The sequence below is a fragment of the Strix aluco genome, chromosome 9 (genome assembly GCF_031877795.1).
Source record: "Strix aluco isolate bStrAlu1 chromosome 9, bStrAlu1.hap1, whole genome shotgun sequence".
Taxonomy (NCBI): Eukaryota; Metazoa; Chordata; class Aves; order Strigiformes; family Strigidae; genus Strix; species Strix aluco.
This window is the reverse complement of record NC_133939.1, coordinates 11,759,874-11,780,724: the sequence shown is the minus strand read 5'-3', so window position 1 is coordinate 11,780,724 and position 20,851 is coordinate 11,759,874. Positions and strand designations below refer to the sequence as shown.

The 20,851-nt window shown below is 46.3% G+C and overlaps 1 long non-coding RNA gene across 1 annotated transcript in view; it reads left to right on the top strand.

The window, feature by feature from the left end:
* The window catches only part of LOC141927357 (uncharacterized), a 37,919-nt gene that overhangs the window by 8,820 nt on the left and 8,248 nt on the right, over positions 1 to 20,851 (top strand). Inside the window, exons 2-4 of the long non-coding RNA XR_012624367.1 lie at positions 6,900 to 7,023; positions 7,620 to 7,698; positions 12,712 to 12,910. This is a non-coding gene — a long non-coding RNA (uncharacterized LOC141927357). The remainder of the gene's footprint in view (positions 1 to 6,899; positions 7,024 to 7,619; positions 7,699 to 12,711; positions 12,911 to 20,851) is intronic.

Sequence of the window (20,851 nt, the reverse complement as noted above, 5' to 3'; positions counted from 1 at the left end):
AGATCCCGTATCACCTTTAGGGCACACGCAAATGCTGCCGGTTGGTAGTTTGTTGTTTATTCCCATTACTTTTCCCAGGCACCTCTAATTTGAAGGCTGAGTTCCCCTCTGGTGGACTTGCCAGGACCGGTGAGGGCGCGCAGCCCCACTGGGACGGGGGACCAGCTGCCGGCCGGTGCTGCCGGCCGAGGGAAGGCTCCCTGCGCAGAGGTCTCCTCCTGAAGAGGTGGTGGAGGGCGCGAAGGCCCTTCGTGGGGAGGCTGTCGGAATGCTGCGCGCTGCTCCCTGGGCACGCCTTGCTAATGCTGTGCGTGTACTGGAGTTTTAATTAAATACAGCTAAGTCCTGGTCAGCAGTTTTAGCTCATTATGGTCTGTTATTGGTCTCGTGGTTCTCCAGTGCTGTTCCAAAATAAATAAATAAAAGGCACTGTGTGTGTTTGATGGGAACACATGGGCAGGGAATGGCCTTTCCTTTCCCACATCCCTGCCCTCCCTCTTTTTGAAGCAGTGTGGTCCTGCAGCAGCTATTTGTTCTAAAAGCTACCAGTTTAAACATCCAAATCTTTTTGACTATATTTGTACAGGTCACTTATCTTCCCAGGAGCACATAACAAAATGGAGGCACTAAGTAAGCCCACATTGCACTTGCATTCCCCAGGGAGCCACAGCAGCCTCAAACAGGTAGGGGACTGCTCCAGCCTCTCCCCTCGCTGCAGCTGCCCAGCCTCTGCGCTCATCCTGCTGCCTAGGCATACCCCAGCACTTCGTCTTATCATCCTTTCGCTCCTCTCTTGAACCACCTGAGGAGACACCACTCCTGCCAGAGCTGCCCAGGCCCCCGCTCACAGCCTGGTGCTTCACTTGGACCATGCCTGTACTCACCAGGTAGGGCCAAGCCTGGCGTGCTGCCTGCTGCACCACCAGTGACTACCCCAGCCACCAGCCACTCATCAAAGGAGGGAAAATGGGTTCCCACACCTCGCTGGTCAGTCTGGCCTTCCGTTTCCTTGACTTTTGTTGCATGTGCTTAAACAGAAGCTGTTTCAAAAATGTACTTTTTATTTTTCAAAAATAGATATACATTTTTCAGAGACCTTTGAAGATGTAAATCGAACAAGATAAATTTTAAAGGTCTTCTAATTAGCATCACAGCCCTGATTTGTGCCATATGGAGGAGCAAAGGAACAGACTGGAGCTGAGAGAGTGAGACAGGGTGGGTGACGCACCAAACGGCCTCACCGGCATGTTGCTCAGTGGAGATAATCCCAAACGGGGAGATTTAATGGGCACTGTAATGTACATGGTCATGGCCATCACAACAGAGCATGATAGTGCCACCAGGGAGGCTGGAAAAAAATAGATTTTTGCATTTAACTGACCATATCCTTTTACAGTCATGTTTTGGAAATTAACAATGAACAGAAGAGGCTACTGATGCAAGTGATTGAGAGACAAGGACTTCATCCTGCAAAAGGGTTATCGAAAGCCCCGACTGAAAACAGCAGGGCACTGTTCAGGCTGCATGAGCAGGGCCAGCAATGGGCTTTGAGTAGAGGTAGTTTCATTAATGTATCTGTGGGGAAAATGGTCGGAGTAGAAACGACCTCAGTTGCCTGCTGGATCTGCTGCTGCAGGCAGTGCTGTGCCAGGCCATGCCTGGCTTTCACAAGCCTCTGCAGAACAACAGAAATGTAATACCCACCTCACTATGGGGACCAGTTTCCAAACTTTTCTCAGTGAACAGTTGAAAGAAAAGCTAATGTACCCTCCTGGACAAAGCTTTGCTACTATTCTTTTGGCCAGCTATTGGCTTGAGTGGTGGACATTGTCTTGGGTGTAGGGTACCATGCCCATGAGGAGGTGGCTTCACAACAGGCTTACAGCATTTCACACAGTGGGGAGTGCTTTGGGGATTTGCTTAGTCTGGCAGAGCTGCGCATTGTGACGGGAGGGGGTGGGCTGGCTCCCCTAGCCTCCTATCCCTGCCAGTGTCACTCGAAGTGTTTTGTGGTGGAGTAGCTTTCAGCCAGATGAGAGAGGGGTCTGACATGCCGAGCGGCTGTGTGGTTGCCAGATCCCCAACTGCTTGGGAGGGCTCAGACCACACCGGAGATGGCAGTGGGACCTCCTGCTCACCTGAACGTTGATTCTCTCACTTCACACCATGCAGAGCAGGGCTTTATTCCAGGATTAGTCCCCAGGCAGGCACAGGCATGGCTCCTTATGGCATGGGAGCAGGGCAGGGCAGAATTCAGCTCCGTGAGGTCTCCGTTGCAGTGCACAAAGAGCAGGCAAGGGGGAAGGGCTGTGATACCTGATACAAAGCAAAAGCAGAGGTGAAAAGGAAGTTCTTGATTTAAAGAAGTCTGTTCAGACTTCATCTCCAGCTTTCCATGCATTCAATGCTGACCTGTGTTCCATTCTCAGTCTTAAAAGCTCTTCAAGCCCTGCCCAACTCCAAGTGCAGAAAGCCCTGATTCTGCCACTCTTTTCCACCTCTCAGTCCTGTTTGGGTTTTTTTCTCATCAGGATTAATCAGAGTGCAAACCGATGGACTGAGAAGGACAGAGCTCCTCCCTGGCTCCCACCTATGCCGCAGTGGAGACCTGTGCCTCCAACCTGTGTAGTTGCAGGGCTGGCTGCTGGGAAGCGCCCGCTGGGCTTCCGGGGGCAACTGGACTTTCACAGCTCTGTAGATATCCAAACACTGACAGGGATTTCTAAAAATGGGTTTGAAAATATATTTTTACCATTGCAAGTACCGTCAACCTTCACTGGGGCCTCTGGGCTGGGCTGCAAAGGAAGTCCACAATGTTAGGCATGAAAATAGAAAATATTTATGTAAAGAAGTAAAAAGTTATAATTCTTTCTCCTTTCCGGTAAGTGTAAACTAACAGCAGTTCAGTGTTGTGCTGAAATAAATGGGGTGAGATTGTGGGAGAGCTATTTTTAGGCAAATATATGCAATACTTTAATTGTCACCCACTCATTTGCTTTTTAATTTGAACAAGGCTTCAGCAGGCTCCAAGGCTCACGTGCCTGCTACCTGCACCCACCCTGCTCTGGAGTGGCCCCAGCCAGGGACCTCCAGCATGTCCACAGGCAGGTTTTTAAACAAAGGCAAGATCACTGCTCGAGGACCCAAATGCCACCTCCTGTGTCTACGACTGTAGCCTGGAAAAAGGGCTCCACGCTTTCCAACAGTGGTAAGCTAGCAAAAGAATCCAAATGGGAACCCCCTGCTCTGCTTATTTCCCATGACATGTTAAGGGGTGCTAATAACCTCATCAGCTTCTGTGGTGAGAAACAGCAATCGTGCTGTAATGGAAGGAGGTCAAGCTTTGGGGTTTTTATTCCCTGATTGGTTTTGGAAGGGGAAGGAGGGCTGCTCTGTGTGTGAGGGTTTTTCAGAAGTCCTCTGCAGTGGCCTAATCCTGCTGCCACTGATCTCAGCTGGCGCAGAGTCCAGCCGCTGTTGAGGATTTCTGGAAGTTCCACCAGCAGCACTGCTGAAGTGTGCAGCCCCTCTCCCATGCAGGGGGTATCATCTGGGCAGTTGGACCTAACTTGGCCAGGCCAAATAGCTCCTGAGAGCCACCTCTGGTTCTCTACGTTACTTGTATCGATATGCAAATTTACCTCCTTTTTTTTTGCAATTTGCTATCATGAAATAATATGGAATAATATTCCTCTCCTTCACCTCTGTATTGGAGTTTAAGCACCATCCCCAACCATGCGCAGAGACCTGCATCCTGGAGCTGTAATTGCACCTGGGACCTTCCCAGGCCGTAATGCAGAACAATAACACAACACTAACAAGCTCTATGTGTTCAGTCAGGACCAGACCTGCCATCCTCCTTCCAAATGAAATTACTGCTGCTCTGCTAGGCTGTTTTCAGAACTGTACACTAGGACTTGCTGTCAATTTGAGCAAGTCTTAATTTCAATTCAAGTTTTCTTCTGAAATATCCAACAAAGCCAAAGAAAGACAAAGCCAGGACAGTGAAGCAGAGATGAATGCACTTAAACTGAAGAAAGAAAAAAAAAAAAAAGACCCAGAGTTCCCTTTAATTTGCAATTTATCTGCAATTTAAAAGAGTAAACACAGCCATGATGAAGATGCATAAACACAGCTTGGAGAGCCATTGAAATCTAGGTCAGGGTTTCAGCTCTGCCTGGGGATCTCATTATGTGAATCGGGGAGAATCTGTGCTGCTCCAGGAGCCAGGTGGAGAATACTTCTGAACTGGTATAATGAAACCAGGTAGGCTTCTGCACAATCAACAGCAGCTCCACTACAGACTAGTAAACAGCTCACGTAAGCCATTGCTGGGCTGAAATTGCTAAATTATTACTGAATCACACAGTCCAGTAACGGGGAAGGAAGTCCATTTTATTGTCTAGCGGCTTCTGTCTACAATTGTGTTACAAGGAGGACCTGCAGCATTTGCCAGCAGTAACCAACTCACCTTCCAGGTGCTTGGGGGAAAGTATCGAGCTGTCAATCTGATGGTAGTTGACAAAATACACAATTTGGGGGAGAGAAAAAAAAGGCTTACATTGATCCATGTTCATTTGATTTGCAATCTGAGTATATGATTTTGGCAGAACATGAATCTATTCTGTATTTGAGACCCAGTCTGTGTTTGTATTTTAAGCTAGTCTTCCAAGCAAAACATGTGAAAAGAGAACATTTAAACAGGAAGGGTTTGATTTTTTTTTTTCCCTCATAAATTTCTGTAGGTCTTGTTGCTGCTAATTACTGGAGATCTCAGCACAAGAGCTTTTCTTTCTAGCAAACCAGCTTCTCATGTTTCCTGCCCTTCAGTTAATCAGTTATAATCTCCTGCTCTGTTTGTTTATTTAACTTTTAAAAAACTAATTGAGTGTTTGTGACATGAGTCGGCCTGAGACTACGAAAGCAAAGTTAGTTTGCGTGCACCCGCCGAGCAGACAGAGAGTGGGCTCTGGCACTGCCCACAGCCTGCCACTGCATCCTTGAGATGGTCCTTTCCTGCGGAGCAGTGACCACCGCCGTGCACAGAGGGTGGGTTCAGGCCCGGCCACTGGCTCTGCCCCACCATGCCTGCCCGTGCGCCTTCCAGGGAGGCTGTTTTCCCCAGGAGGCGGCTGGTCGGCGGGGCTGGCTGGCAGCCCGGAGCCCGCACAGGTAGGGCAGGGGCAGCTGCCAGGGCTGATGACTTGCAGCCTTGCCCAACTGAGGCAGAAGAATCCCAAGTAAGATTAAGTGAGGCAGGGACATGCACAGGAGCTGCTGCAAGCCTGATCCTCTGATTCTCCTGGCGGGGCTGGAAAAGCAGATTAGAAAATAAAAAATTGAGGAGCTTTATTGTAACCTCGTCTGTGTCTCTTCTCTGCTAACTGAAGGAACATGTTTGTGGCGAGAGTGGTGGGCTTGTGTCCTCTTTTGCTCCACTGTCCTCACGTCCCCTCCCTGGCAAAGACATGGTCTTTGGAAAGGCCAGGCACCTATTTCTCGCTGTAAGCACATAGCACACAGCAGTAGCTGCACCCGCAGCTCCTTACTCCCCCGTGCCCTGGGGTCGGACTTCACAAGATGCAAACCAGCAGGTATGGGTGTTGGGGCTTCTCTGCAGTCAATATTGTTTTCCTTACTTACACAGGACCCATGTTTTTAACCTGAATACCAAAGGGGTCGCTCCCCGATGGCTGCTAACTCCACAGGCAGTGTCTCCAGTGGGGCAGCCCCTCCAGTGGGGCAGCCCGGCATGTGTGAGGCTGGGGCTCGTACAAGCTACTTGGGTTGGGCTGTTACTAATGGTCTATTGGATCCTCTGAGCAAGACTAGGAGATGGCTTTTCTCAAAATCTGTATTGAATTGATTGCAAGTGAGGTTTCTTTGACAGTGTGTTTTTTGCATTGACCATGCAAGAATAACAAAGCCATACTAATTGTTTTTTTCTTTTTCTCCCTTTAAAATGGGTCCCTAGATCACATCAGACTTTGGCCCCCTTATAGCTTTCTGTGGCATCACAGGCTCAAAGGCTATGGCCGGTGGAGAAATCCTCCTGCCTAAGGGAAGTTTCTGAAAGGATGGGTCTGCTATAAGTTTCTTAGTCATGCTCATGCATGAGTATTACTGCTACAAAAGAGATTATATTTTTTTTGGCAACTATGTGCTCTTGGGATTGTATTTCAGCATCAGAGAAGCAGTCTGTAATACAAAGACTCTTCAGAAGGTCCCACCTGAGTTCCCAGTATGACAAAACTACCATTTAACCTCAAGCCATCAAGTGCGAGGCACTCTCTGTTTCTAAAGTGATTTGAGACATTATGCACAGTTCTATAAAAATGCAAAACTGGTCTGCTGTATTACCTCCTGTAGTTCAGGAGGTTTGGAGGAATTGGTTCATCATTTATAACCGAAAAAGCACTTCCTTAAAAGCTCTGGCTGCTGCATCTTCCTTTGCAGCAGGCTCTTTATTTTTATGCTTATAATATTTCAGTTTATTTCTGTAGCAACAACTATAATGTGATAATTTGCATCCATAATCACTTCACTGTTATTAGAAAAGGTAAACCTGTGACAATCATTTTGAAAAAATGAGCTGGGTCCAGCTGAAATAGCAAACTATTAAAAAAAAAAAGTTAATTTCTCAGGTATTAAATGATGAGATATTGAGCTGAGCTCCTCTCACTGCAGAAATGTTGCCTGCCGTACTAAGAGGCAAGCCTGCGTAAGCAGGCTATAGAGCTGAGACTGTGGATGAGTGAACACGCAAGCACTCTCATTTGTATTTTACTTAGGCTTTGCCAATGTTGTTCTCTGTTTTCCCTTCCTTGAGGACTCCAATTACTCATGTACTGTTCTCCTTCATTCTACTAAGTGATGCATAAATTGTTTCTACATTCCAGGTTAGTTTCTGACATCCCTGTCTTCTGTTTACATGTGGGTAATGGGAAGATGCTGCCCTGCTCATCAGGAAATGAGTAGGCTGCCTGACTCCAGCCTGAGCCGAAGGAGAGAAGCCGCATCTAGGTCCGTGGAATCACTGTGGCTTACCACTAGCCCTGAATTAGTATTTGCCCCAGCATCACCAGTTATTCAGTGTTTTTGAACATTCTGTCTTTCACCTGTGTCCAAAATCTCAGTGTTATCCTTCACGGGCAAGTTTAGGACATAAAGTGGGCTCTGCTGGGTTGAACACTGCATGCAGTCATTGAGGAACTAAGGAAAAAAGGCCTTTCCCTTGGTTCAAATCCCAAACCAGCCACAGGGTGTCTTTCCTGGTTCTGTCTGCTGTGGGTTTTGCTTGCTTTAAATTTCTTTAGAACATAGTAAAAGTTTTTTATTTTCTTGTGCATGCACACACACTCATGTTTAATTAAATAAATGAGAATCCTGCTTGTATGATGAGACTCACCTACAGAGGGTGTGCAGGACTCCACACTTGTCTGGTCTTTGATGCCATGCCTTGATTTGAATGATCCTCTATTTTGATGAGTTGATTAAATCTATTTTAATTTAATTTAGCTGAATACGTAGCAGAATTCAGGCTACTGGTAATATAAAATGAGCTAAGAAAAATACTGTAATGTGCTTCCCTGAAAATCTTATCTTTCCTCCATAAACAGAAGAAAGCAAGCTGGCACTGAGACAACACAGCAGGCTCTCAGAGAGGTCGGTTTGGCTGGTGTGGAAATTGTTCTTCAGGTGATTATGATTTTGTATGAATTACTGACTGCATAACCATGTTGAGAAGTCAGACTTCAAGAAAGGTAAGAGCCATGTGAGCCATCTGATCCCACACGTGGCCATGGGCACTTCATCCTAGCTTGAAGCAGCTGGGTGAGTGAATATCACTTTTCTTCATTGTGTGTGATGTGGGTTGAGAGTTAGAATTATGAAACAAACCTCCTCACCTGCTGCTTTGTCTCATTACATTACCATAGGCCAAAAAGAACAAAAAGCCCCACATCCAATAATGCAAGTGTGGGCTCGCCTCAGCCCTGTGTTCCCTTGCCAAAGGGTGGTGAGAGGTCTCTTCCCAGCCCCTGAACACTCCAAGGACATGAGCTACAGCTCAGCTAGCCTGGGTCTGTCTGCTCTTCATGTGTGCTTTTCTTGTATGTTGTGCTCACCTACACTGGTACATGGCTTTGGCAAGTAAAGTTTGTGACTGTATGTAGACGTTCTGCAATCTGCTAATTAATGCATGGTCTTAATTAGAAAACAGTTATGAAGAATTGGCTCTGATGTTATTTTTGGAAAAGTTGCAGAGGCCAAATTTGATTTTTGCTTTCTTCTAAATTTCCTGCTTTTCCTGTTGCATGATATTGCAGTCTTCTAACAGATGTTGGAGTCACCACGTGACATGTGCTCCTTGTTGCTGTGTGTGTTTATTTTTTGCTTCACATTCAGAGTATTATCAATATTGGTTCTCAAGATGGTTCTTGTGCCATTTCTAGAGAGACATGCAAATCGAGCTACTTTCCATTTAATATTAACTGAAACTCCCTGGACCATTATCATCTGCATGGCAACCAGCAGCCCATCTGAGACTAACATCAATATTACAAACTGAAAGAGCCTGCCTTTTACATGATAAATACGCACTGTGAAAATCCTTATCAGATCTGAATGTGGGCTCGGTGGGAAGAACCATCCTCTCCCTAACACTAACAGCAGGTCACATCATATTTCAGTCGTGAATAATGGACAGCAGTGATTCACTCTGCAGCTAGTCTCATAAAAGTCCACTCCTTATTCTCTGAGATGAATAGGAGTGTTATTTTTATAGACAAGTGTTGTTGTTGGTAAGTCCTTTCTAGGTCAGTTTAAACCAACATATGTAACCCCTCCTGGCCGACTCCCAGCTTCATGCAAGCTGGCAGATCCACTAGTCAGTTCACACACAGGCGCTGGAGCGGTGCTTTGGCGGGGACATGCTGGACAAGCCACATTGTCAGAGTTGGGAATTGGGTACAAAACTGCACCTAAGCCACATATCGAAACTCAGAAGTGCTGAGCTCTGCTCTTTAAGGAAAAAAGAGTAGTGTCAAGTACTTGCCAGGGAGGAAGAAGCCTGTTCATCTGAGTGCTAGTCACAGAGAGAATCTTCATGTCTTCTGATGGTGTCGTGGTTTAACCCCAGCTGGCAACTAAGCATCACACAGCCCCTGTTAACTCCCCCCCGGTGGGATGGGGGAGAGAATTGGAAGAATGTAAGTGAGAAAACTGGTGGGTTGAGATAAAGACAGTTTAACAGGTAAAGCGAAAGCTGCGTGCACAAGCAAAGCAAACCAATGAATTCATTCCCCACCCCCCATCGGCAGGCGGGTGCTCAGCCACCTCCAGGACAGCAGGGCTCCATCACACCTAACAGTGACTTGGGAAGACAAATGCCACCACTCCAAACATCCTCCCCTTCCTCCTCCAAACATCCTCGCCTTTCTCCTCCTCCCCTCAGCTTTACATGCTGAGCATGATGCCACATGGTCTGGGATACCCCTGGGCTCGGCTGTCCTGGCTGTGCCCCCTCTCAGCTTCTTGTGCACCCGCAGCCTCCTCGCTGGCGGGGCAGGGTGAGAGGCAGAAAAGGCCTTGACTCGGTGTAAGCCCTGCTCAGCAATAGCTAAAACATTCCTGTGTTACAAACACTATTTCCAGCACAAATTCAAACCATAGCCCCATAATAGCTACCGTGAAAAAAATTAACTCTATCCCAGCCAAAACCAGCAGATGGTCTTCTGCCTAGGGGTGACATCAGTGCAGGCTCCCTGTTTGGGGTTGTGCTTTCCCTTGAGTTAATGGTGCTCTTTTGCTTACAAGAAATCAACACAGTATTAATTTTGCTGTGTCTTAATTATTCCTTTTCTGGTTTTTTACATATATGGCTGCTTTTATGCTTTAATGCAATATTTTCCATTAAGCAGTCCTATGCAGTACAGCAAAATAAACACTCTTATAACAACATGGGTAAGATTAAACTATTAAACTTGCTCAAAGTATACAGTTCATAAATTAAAAGTGCTTATGCTCATACTTTAGTATTGATTGCTGAGTTTATAAAAATAGAAGAACTTGCCCTTAGGAAACAAAAATCATGGTTTCTTAAGCTTTTCTTTGTCAGGAAGCCAAAAAGACAACATTACATGGAAATGTCGCCATTTGTTCATGTCAAATGTAGTTTATTCAATTAGATATTTTATAACTCTACTGAGTTATACGAAGGAGGTTAATATTTTTTATTGTTTTTCTTCATGCTGTGCCTCTAATACACACAAAGATAACTTAGCCTAGTAAAATATACAGTGTAATTTGGTAATGTGTTTATTGGATTCCAGTAAAAGACTATGAGAAATTACTCAAGATTTTTGTTTCTTCAACTAAAATTACCTTTTTTCTTCCCCCCCCCCCCCCCCCAATCTTGCAAGCTTTTTGTTTTCTGGCAATGCTTTAAAGAAGAAATTGCTAGAAACAAGAGTTGCATTTTTTTCCCCAAGAGTCAGGAAAGAAAGACTTTCTGGGGAAGAAGGTCTTTAGTTACTTGTATTTTCCAAAATTTAATTGTCTATGGTTCTGAAATATATCTGACATCTTGCAGAATGATAAATGCAAGAGGAGCCTAAATTTACAGTAACTTGCCTTTTGAAATTGTCTTATGGAGGGTTCAGATCAGTTAAGGTTTTATGAGTGTGGTTTCATGGTGGTTTAAACTAGCAAAAAAATATTCATTTTTCTTGTGGAGTTAGTTTTCTGCCAGATAGGAGTCTGGAGCTCCACTCAGCTCCAGGGGTCAGACAAATGCCACCGTTGATGCAAGGAAGGGAGATGTGAACATGCAGCCAGTGCAAGGGAAAGGAGAGGACCAGAGAAACATCAACTTTAGGTTCACTTAACCAGTGATGGAACTGCAGCCTAAGCAGCTGGATAAAGCTACAGGCATGCTCACAAGTTTTACTGAACTGGGACAATGTTACTATGCCCTGTTCGATGGTCTTGCCTCAGATGTAAAGAAAAAGGAGATGCAAGGCTGTTTAGCTGACTTTGGGCTGAGAACCACCTATGTGGTCCACGGTTACTTCCTGAAAGCGCCTGTAAGCACTTTCACTATGTGAATCTACAGGAGGTGACGTTTCTCGAAGGGACCAACGCCTTCCCTGGAAAAATTGCAGAATTTCAGAAAAGGTGAAAGTTGAACACTGCCACCCCCTTCCTCTTGTGTAATTTGATTAGCTCATCCTCTTCAGCAGCAAAAGTTGCCGTCCTCACAGTGTTGCTTTTAGGGCTTTTTTGTATTAGGAACTGCTATTGTGTTTGAACTCAACTGAGGACATGAAACCAACTGCAGTTTGGCAAGCCATATAGACTGGAGCTAATTTTTGTTCTCTGTTAATTTACCTGCCTGTGGTTTTTTGTGCTGCTCAGGATTTAATCACACCTTGCTCATGAGATGCTAAACATGTTTGTCTGAAACTGTGCTGACTGCTGACCGATGGGCAGCAGGAGTGTGTCACCCAGTCTGGCTACTCCTCCCCACGACCAGGCACAAGATGCTATGCTGTAACATGGACAGACCTCAAGCCTAAGGCTTCCCTTGGCTACTGCATCCCTGAGTACATGAAAGGAGCGTTGAAAGGATCTTTCACAGCAGGTATAGCTCTGGGCTGCCCCAGCTGGTCAGGAGCTAGTGGGGCTGACGTGCAGAAACCCCTCCATCCAGCTTATGGGCCACACAAATTGAGTAGAAGTGCTGGAGATGATTGTATGCTGTGGCACATAGTTTGTGGAGTGGCCTCTCTGTGAGGGATGCTGCAAACTGTGATGACTAAGAGTGGCCTGGAAGCTAAATCCAGTGTAACTAAGGGTGTAGGTTCATGAAATGCTTAATCCAATTTACATGCAAGCTGCTTCCAACAGAGGTGGCCTCTCCACAACCCACATGCGCGTTCCTGTCCTCTCCCTTCTGTTGCCTCTGGGTATCCTCAAGCCGGAGGCTGACTTGGATCATGTTCCTCCAGCACAAAGCAGCTGACATTCTGTGCATTGTAGATTTGGTTTGTGTCAGGCCATAACTATGCATACGACAATCTGACCTAGAAGGCCCCATCTGGTAGGATAGGGAAAGAAATACCACTCTGTTTGGTAGCTTTCATTTAGACTGGATTGAGTAAAAGAAAACTGGACTACAGGGAAACCAATGTGAATAATGCTTGGGGCTGAACTTGTTTCAGCAACTCAGGAGACTAAAAAACAGAAAACAGAAAACCACTGGAAACTTCTTAGCTACTTAGCTACCACACAAAACCTGGAGCCTTGCACCAAGCTCCCATGAGCAGGACTGCAGACAGTTTCTCTTGGAAACATCACTTGGAAGAAATCAGCCAGCCAAAGGTGATTTTATGGGGCTTGCTGATACATTTATACAGGTCAACAGTTTGGAGGCCAGGAAGGAGCTCTGGTTTCTAGATAAATGCCCTCTCTCCCATTCACTTTACTACTGATCGCAGCTCTCTCCCATTCACTTTACTACTGTTTGCTCCTGTTTTGGGACAGGGATGTGGCAGGGTTTGAACAGGGCTGGTGGTTGCACGGCGCTCACATGGTGCTGCAAGGGAACACAACCACGGCATCCTGCTCCCACTCCACTGGCATCCAAAATAAACACCCTTTCATCACTGCACTTCTTACGCTTTGATTTTAAACACAGTTTTTCCATTCCAGATGTAAACACTTCCCAGTATTATCACCTCCGGTTTCTGCAAATGGACGTTTGTTTCAGGAAACAAGTGGAAGAGTGGTGTAGTGCCGGGGTAAATTCCCAGTTTCCAGCAGTCTGTCTCATGGGGGCTCGCCTCCTGAGCAGGAGATTGCAGCTCTGCGTTGAGAAGCGTGTGGTGATTACTTCTTCCAGTCTTGTCAGGTGAGTGTAGTTGCAGAGTGCTAACAAGAAGGGGTGTAATAGGACTGCTGAGAGGAGCAGGGGCTCAGGGAGGTTTTGGGAGGTGCAGGTGGGAGCTGAAAGTGAAGGATAAAGAGGGAAGTGGAGGGGATACCATTCCTGGAGTGTGAATAATATTTGGCAGCTGTGGAAAGGATGAAGAAGATTTCTAGGTTTTGTCTGTAATGCAAAAAAAAAAAAAATATCTCAGAGCAATCAGGACATAAAAGTGGGGATAAAGGCAGGAAAAAATATGAGAGCCCTCCTTCCAGCTTCTGCTTCTCTGTCCTGCTCCTTCTGGTCTCTCTGTGCTCAGTGTTGGTGTGTTCCTGCTCTGCGTTCTTGCCTGCAGTATTGCTGTGAATCCCACCCGTCCTCCTCCCCGCGTGGCTCACAGAGTGGGTGCTGGCGGGGGTGTTTTCTGACACACACAACTAAAGGCTTTGCCTGGGTGGGTGCCCACCTCAGGCAGGTGGACCGGAAGCCCCTTGCGTTTCCAGAAGTGGTGTCATGCCTACCAGCCCAGCACCAGGCACCCAAACCAACGTACATGGGGGAATTTGCAAGGCTTGCGTGCAGCAGAAACAGGGTTTCCCCATGCCAGGGCATTGTGTGTGAAAGTCAGGTGGTGAAGAGGGATTTGGGGGCTCATCCGCTGCCCAGACAACACACCTTCCCATTTAAGCCTGTGGGCTCTACAGCAGCTTCTCTGTCGCAGCTCAGGGATGCGCAGCCTGGTGGGGCTGCCCCTGCCTCTACCCCTGCCCGCAGTGGCACAGCTCCATCCCGGACCTGCAAATGAGGCAGTTTCCAGCCTAATTTCCAGTGTCCAGCCTTGCAGAGGGACAATGAGGGGAACAAGCGAACAGCACAGAGCACAAGCCCTGGCAGACGTGAAAAGAGGGCTGCACAGGTACTGAGCAGTTCTGGACTCCAGACCGTGCAAACTTGACAGTCAAAACCATTATCACAGCAAGTAAATACATAAAAATAAATTAATTTAGGTGGCCTGGTTTACACAGTAATGTACTGTATGTACCGTCACTGAAGTTTTTAATGAGTTCCTTCTGCAGTAAATTCTGACCTTTTTTATTATTATTTTTAATTCAGAAAATTCCAGAAATGTCACCCTATTTCCCACTGTCTTACAAAGTGCCTGAGGCCATGATTGAAAAATCTTATGAAAAGACTCATATTATGTTTCTAATCTGATGCGTTTCTGTCTTTAGAGCGTCTGCTGGCTTCTTTTTGCCTGCATGCCTTTTCTATTTTGTTCTAACCTTTTCCTTTCCTCCCCATGTTGCAGTACCTCTGTCTGCAGTGCCGGTTTCTTCTTCACAAGTAGTTAATGTGAAAAAAACACAGTGCCCCATATCTGGGCAGGTCAGCTTCAAGCACTCCTGAATCACAGCTTCAGCTGATGTTTATGGTGGCTAACAATGAAAAGATTTTTTACACTGAGGATAATGGTGTATTTTGCACTGTAAGATAAACCTTAGATGTAAAAATCATTATTTATTTAATAGGAACATCAAAGAATACCACTGGAGAAGGGAACTTCAAAGTTTCCCAGAATAATCAGATTTCTGCTATTATGTGTTTTTTTTTTTCTCTTGACTCTATAATAACGATTAATAAAAGTGTAGTTATCAGAAATCATTGAAAGCATTACTAGATTGAGCTAAAAAAAAAAAGAATTAAGTCTTTCCTTAGAAGCTAGAAATCTAGGAAGCGACAGGACTGCAGGGCTAATGAGAGAAAGAGAAGTCTGACTTGGAGCAGACTGCAGTGCTTCCAAAACCTACTCCCAAGCTCAACAAAGATTTTATTTTGGGAAGGAGGAGAAGTACCGTTGGGAAGGCTCGTCGCTCAATTTCCTACAGGACTTGCCTTAATTAAATGCATATTTAAATAAGCAGGAGCTCAGTAGTGAAAGTATCCTATAGCATCATTGTGCATTGTGCTCTAGCGGTACAGAAGCACCACTGAGGGCAGACCCGTGCCCAAGCATTGCATATTCTAGGTAGAGAGTGCCACAGCAAAGACATCCTTTGTGGTTCTCCTGTTACAGATTTGTCTGAACAACTTTCTAAAGCCTCTGATGACTGACTGTGAAACAAGGCCCCAGTTGATTAAGGAACCGAGTGGCTTGGCAGAAGAATGGGGTCCTTCAGTTTAAATTCAGGCTAGTTTCCGTTTTCTTAGTCCTTTCCATGGCTGGAAGAGAAATCCCTCACGATTTTTTAACCCTTTGCTCTACCTGGCTGAGCCCTGGGAAGCTGTAGGCTGTGTGGGTCACCGTGAGTTTACTTTGTCGGCAGCACCCCACTGGTGGACTGACCCTGTGGCTCCCCAGAGCCCCAGCACAGCAGGAGAAGGCTCACCAGGCAGGGGTTGTGGGAGAGGTGGGTGCCCTCTCCTGATGGGCAGGCAAGAGGAACTGAGGGGAAAAAGGAGACATCCAGTGGTGGGGAGCATTAAGGTCCAGGTGATGCAGGCTGCGGCTGGGAGGGAAGTGTGGGGTCTCTGTTAACCCCAAGCCCATGTGCACCTTGCTGGCCCTGTCTGTGATCTGCCCATGTCTGATGAAAGCCGGGGTGGAGACTCCCTGCTGTGTACATGACATTCTGCGAGCAGGCGTTTGTGTTTGGTGTTAATATACTCAGCTATTGCTCCAGCCCAGGCATGGCAACAGAATTGCCAGGTTTTGACAACAGCTGTGAAAGCTTTCTTCATCCCGAAAGAACAAGGTTAATTTCCTATTCCAAATAGGTGCATTGTTTGTATGCATGTGCATTGGGAAGCAAGAACAGTTTCTAAGTGGGTAGGGCAACAATCAAGGTCTCATTGGACCTGGCTTCTTGTCCCACAGTTGTCAAGGGTCTGCTTGATGGCCTCCAGCAAATTACTTCAGCTCCACATGGCTCAGTTTAGCTATTGTGAAACAGAAATAAAGGTGTTGACCCCTAGTAAACTTCATACAGTGATTTCCATTAGCAGAGGGTATGGGAGATTATACCAGTATTATTATTATGGCATGCATAAGAAGAATAGGCAGAACTGGAACAAAACCAAAAGTGGAAGGGGAAAAAGATGGAGACTGGACTGGTGAGGAATATTTTATAGCAGTGACAGCAGGCAGGAAAAATAGTTATGTGAGAGCATGTCCTGTTGACTATGAATAACCAGTGCTGTCTCTGTACATTAGGAGATGTGGGTGACCTTTTAGTGTCTGTGTCTGATGTCCCCATCCAGGCAGATTTCTTTACAATAATGTGTGTATTGCAAAGCTCTTCCCAGCCGTTGGTTTCACTGCTCAATGTTCTCGGGCAGTGCTCCACAGTTCTCTGTAGGCAGCTGCAGTGTGCATGGTCCACAGTCCCAGCTCACTGCTGGCTGCTTGTGCTGCCCCAGCTCCCCAGCCTGAGCTCATGAGCCCCGCAAGGGCTTGCACTGGTGCTCACACAGGCACATGGCTTCTGGCTGGCTCACAGCATGGCTGTAACTCGCTCGGGCATGCCTGCATAGGGCCTGTTGGGGCCCAGATGGGATCCGGCTTGCCAAATGACAACTGTTTTAAAACCTGGCTAGTGAAGAGTGGTGACACCTCCAAAGGCAGCTTAAGCTGCGTGCAGTTAGGTGTCCAGGAGCTCCAGCCAGGACATCACCCTGCCAAGGATGGCCAGTGCCATCACCAAGCTAACCAGGGGCTGTATGCAGCACAGGAATGTTTCAGGGTCAGCTGGGCTGGCAAGGGATCACCAAGTTTAGACATTCAGAGGTACTGCACTGATTTGGGCTGTTCAGGAGAACTGATGTGGCAGGAGACAATTTATCCTTCCATAGCTTACCCAGAATTGTTTTCTCTGACACCACCAAGCATGGTTCCATTCTTGTGGGTAGGGGATGTGCAGTGATCTGCATTCTTGGCTCAAGCAAGATGTACTTTTCTCCATTTTCCTCACAAGAGCAAAAATGGAAAGAAATTAGAATCATAGAATGGTTTGTGTTGGAAGGGACCTAAAGATCCTCTCGTTCCAACCCCCTGCCATGGGCAGGGACACCTTCCACTAGACCAGGTTGCTCAAAGCCCCGTCCAACCTGGCCTTGAACACTTCCAGGGAGGGGGCAGCCACAGCTTCTCTGGGCAACCTGTGCCAGTGTCTCATCACCCTCACAGTGAAGAATTTCTTCCTTATATCTAATCTGAATCTACCCTCTTTCAGTTTAAAACTGTTACCCCTCGTCCTATCCCTACACCCCCTGATAAAGAGTCCCTCCCCATCTTTCCTGTACCCCCCTTTAAGTACTGGAAGGCCGCTATAAGGTCTCCGAAGAGCCTTCTCTTCTCCAGGCTGAACACGCCCAACTCTCTCAGCCTGTCCTCACAGGGGAGGTTCTCCAGCCCCTGATCATCTTCATGGCCTCCTCTGGACCTGCTCGAGCACATCCATGTCCTTCTGATGTTGGGGGCCCCAGAGCTGGACACAGAACTGCAGGTGGGGTCTCATGAGAGCAGAGTAGAGGGGGAGAATCCCCTCCCTCAACCTGCTGGCCACACTTCTCTGGATGCAGCCCAGGACACAGTTGGCTTTCTGGGCTGTGAGTGCACATTGCTGGCTCATAGTCAGCTTTCCACCCACCAACACCCCCAAGTGGTTCTCCTCAGGGCTGCTCTCAATCCACTCATTGCCCAGGCTGGATTTGTGCTTGGGATTGCTTCAACCCATGTGCAGGACCTTGCCCTTGTTGAACTTCATGAGGTTTGCACGGGCCCACCTCTCCAGCCTGTCCAGGTCCCTCTGGATGGCACATCCCTTCCCTCCAGCGTGTCGCCTGCACCACACAGCTTGGTGTCACTTGTTGAGGGCACACTCAATCCTACTGTTCATGTCGCCAGCAAAGAAGTTAAATATCACTGGTACAGCAACCCCTGAGGAATGCCACTTGTCACTGCTTTCCACGTGGACATTGAGCCGTTGACCACAACTCTTGGAGTGCGACCAACCAGCCAATTCCTTACCCACTGAGTGATCCATCTGTCAAATCCACGTCTCTCCAATTTAGAGACAAGGATGTTATGCGGGAGAACGTCAAATGCTTTACACAAGTCCAGGTAGATGATGTCAGTTGCTCCTCCCTCATTCACTAACACTGTAACCCCATCATAGGCCACCAAATTTGATAGGCATGATTTGCCCTCAGTAAAGCCACATCAGCTAATCACCTCCTTATTTTCCATGTGCCACAGCATATTTTCTAGAATGATCCACTCCGTGATCTTGCCAGGCACAGAGGTGAGACTGACTGGCCTGTAGTTCCCCTGGGTCTTCCTTTTTTTCCCTTTTTAAAAATAGGGGTTATGTTTCCCCTTTTCCAGTCAGTGAGAACTTCACCGGACTGCCATGACTTCTCAGATATGATAGATAGTGGCTTAGCCACTTCATTTGACAGTACCCTCAAGACCTGCGGCTGCATTTCATCAGGTCCCATGGATTTGTGCAACTTCAGGTTCTTTAGATGATCTTGAAGCTGATCTTCTCCTACAGCGGGCAGTTCTTCATTCTCCCAGTCCCTGCCTTTGCCTTCTGCGTCTTGGGTGGTGTGGCTGAAGCATTTGCCATTGAAGACTGAGGCAAAAAAGTAGTTGAGTGCCTCAGCCTTCTCCATATCCCAGGTAACCAAGTCTCCCATTTCCTTCCTGAGAGGGCCCACATTTTCCCTAGTCTTCCTTTTATCACCAATGTACCTATAGAAGATTTCTTGTTGCCCTTGATGTCCCTGGCCAAATTTAATTCTATCAGGGCTTTGGCCTTCCTAACCTGATCCATGGCTACTCAGACAGTTCCTCTGTATTCCTCCCAGGCTATCTGTCCTTGCTTCTACCCTCTTAGGCTTCCTTTTTACATTTGAGTTCGCACAGGAGCTCCTTCAGTTTAGTTGAAACAAAACCTTTCACTTAGTTATTTAGAAGGAGTGGGGAGGAGGCACTCAAAGCACACGGTAGCTGTTGAGGTTGCTCCCTTCACCCCTTAGTTTAAAGGCTGGACTATTTACCCAGGACACAGGGGATGTGGCCCTGACTCTCTCCTCCACCTGGCAGAGGTCTCCTGGCAGCACCATCACCACTGCAGCGCTGCTTGAGTCCTCCTGCACTGCTCCCCTAAGCCTGGGCTGAAGCAGAGTTAGTACCCAGGGATACCACCCACGGGGAACACCAAGATGGAGGGACAGTGAGTCACTCCATCCCAAAGATAAGTTCAGGATTTCACCGCAGTGGAGTCATGCCGCAGGGATGGACTGAGTAAGGCTTACCCAAAAGGACCATGGGAAGACTGAGCTTGAAAGAGGGTGAGGAATGGACGCAATGATTTTAGCTGAGTGGCGCTAGGAACTAGGGAAATACTCAGAGAACAGCCTGATGAGATTACTCCTCATAGGACATGCAAAATCCTTACAGCATTGATGGGTGTGATACTTGGGAGAAAAGACTGCTCATGGATTTTGGTAACATATGGTGAATTAAGGAAGAAGGTTGCCTAAACTACAAAAACAAAGATGATACTTGATTATTGATCTAAAAATAGTTCTGAAGTTCAGAAATAGTTCTGAACTTGCAGATTTTGACAAGTTGCATAAGCTATTTTCAGAAGGCAAAAGAATATAATGGTGTGACTGAAATGGAAGAATATAGGTGTCCCGAGGTCTTGGATGTTCTCTGTATACTTCCAGATTGCATCAAAAGAATAGTGGATAAAAAGATAATATACCTCTTGTCTTAGTAATAAACAAAATAAACTTTTTTTCCTATAGGAAGTCTGATTCCATAAATATATAGAATACTACAATAGTACTTTAAAGTAATATCAAATACAAAGGTATATTTTCCTTTTTCCTAAATAATGTATTTTTTAGAAAGTCTGTGGTTCAAGTAATCCAAAGTATATGACTGAAAACTTTTCAGAGATAATAATCTGAAGGCATGTTCCACCCCTGGACAGTGATGGATTTGCCACTGAGAGTCCTTCCCACATGGAAAGGGGTTCCTTCCTGTGGGATGTGCAAAACAGCAGGAATGCAGAGCTTCAAAGAATATCAATCTAACATAGGTGGCAAAGATACTGTCAATCTAATTTTAAAATCAAAACAGGCACTTGTAATGATTCCTAATTGCATGAAGCAAGACTCTTACATCCTTTGGCATTGGGGCTGGTGAAGTTAAGACAGAGAACTTAAGTGGGAGATTGGTACAGTTCTAACCATGCCCAAGGAAAGGAGAGAAGGGCCAGAGTTTCACAGTGTAGTTCTCCACCAGAAGGATTTTTACTTGGTCAGGAGGAGTAAAACTCAATACAGTACAGTATTTTGTGGAGAATAATACTAACAATGATAGCATATAGAACTGTCATAAGGACAAATTTTTGTGGACCAACTCTAAGGAACAGGGACTGGACCAAAAAAGCCCTGCAATAACATGGGTGATAAATATAATACCTTCTTGAACCTAGAAAGCAAAATAGAAAGGCTGGAAAGAGTAGTATTCTGTATGAGATTTGTGGCATTTTTGTGGAGAACTGACTAACAAGCACATGATGTGCAGCTTGGAAGAGTGGGGGGAAAGTGCTGGGACAGAAACCTGAGCTTTCAGAGAAATTAATCTCACTGACATTAAAACAACCTCATTTCACACATTTGTAGGAGAAAGACTCAAGTGCCAGATTTCTAATGAAAAGGTAGCCAGATCAAGCCATGAATAGCAAAGATTTTTAAAAAATGGCAACATATTGAGGAAATCTATATGGAATATGTTGGCTCCAACTGCAATATTGAGACAGCTGTTGAATTGCAGCCTGAAAAAGCGTAAAATATTGAGAACTGGTAACACGAGCTCCAATTCTGAAATTCTTGTGTGACAAGCAGAAG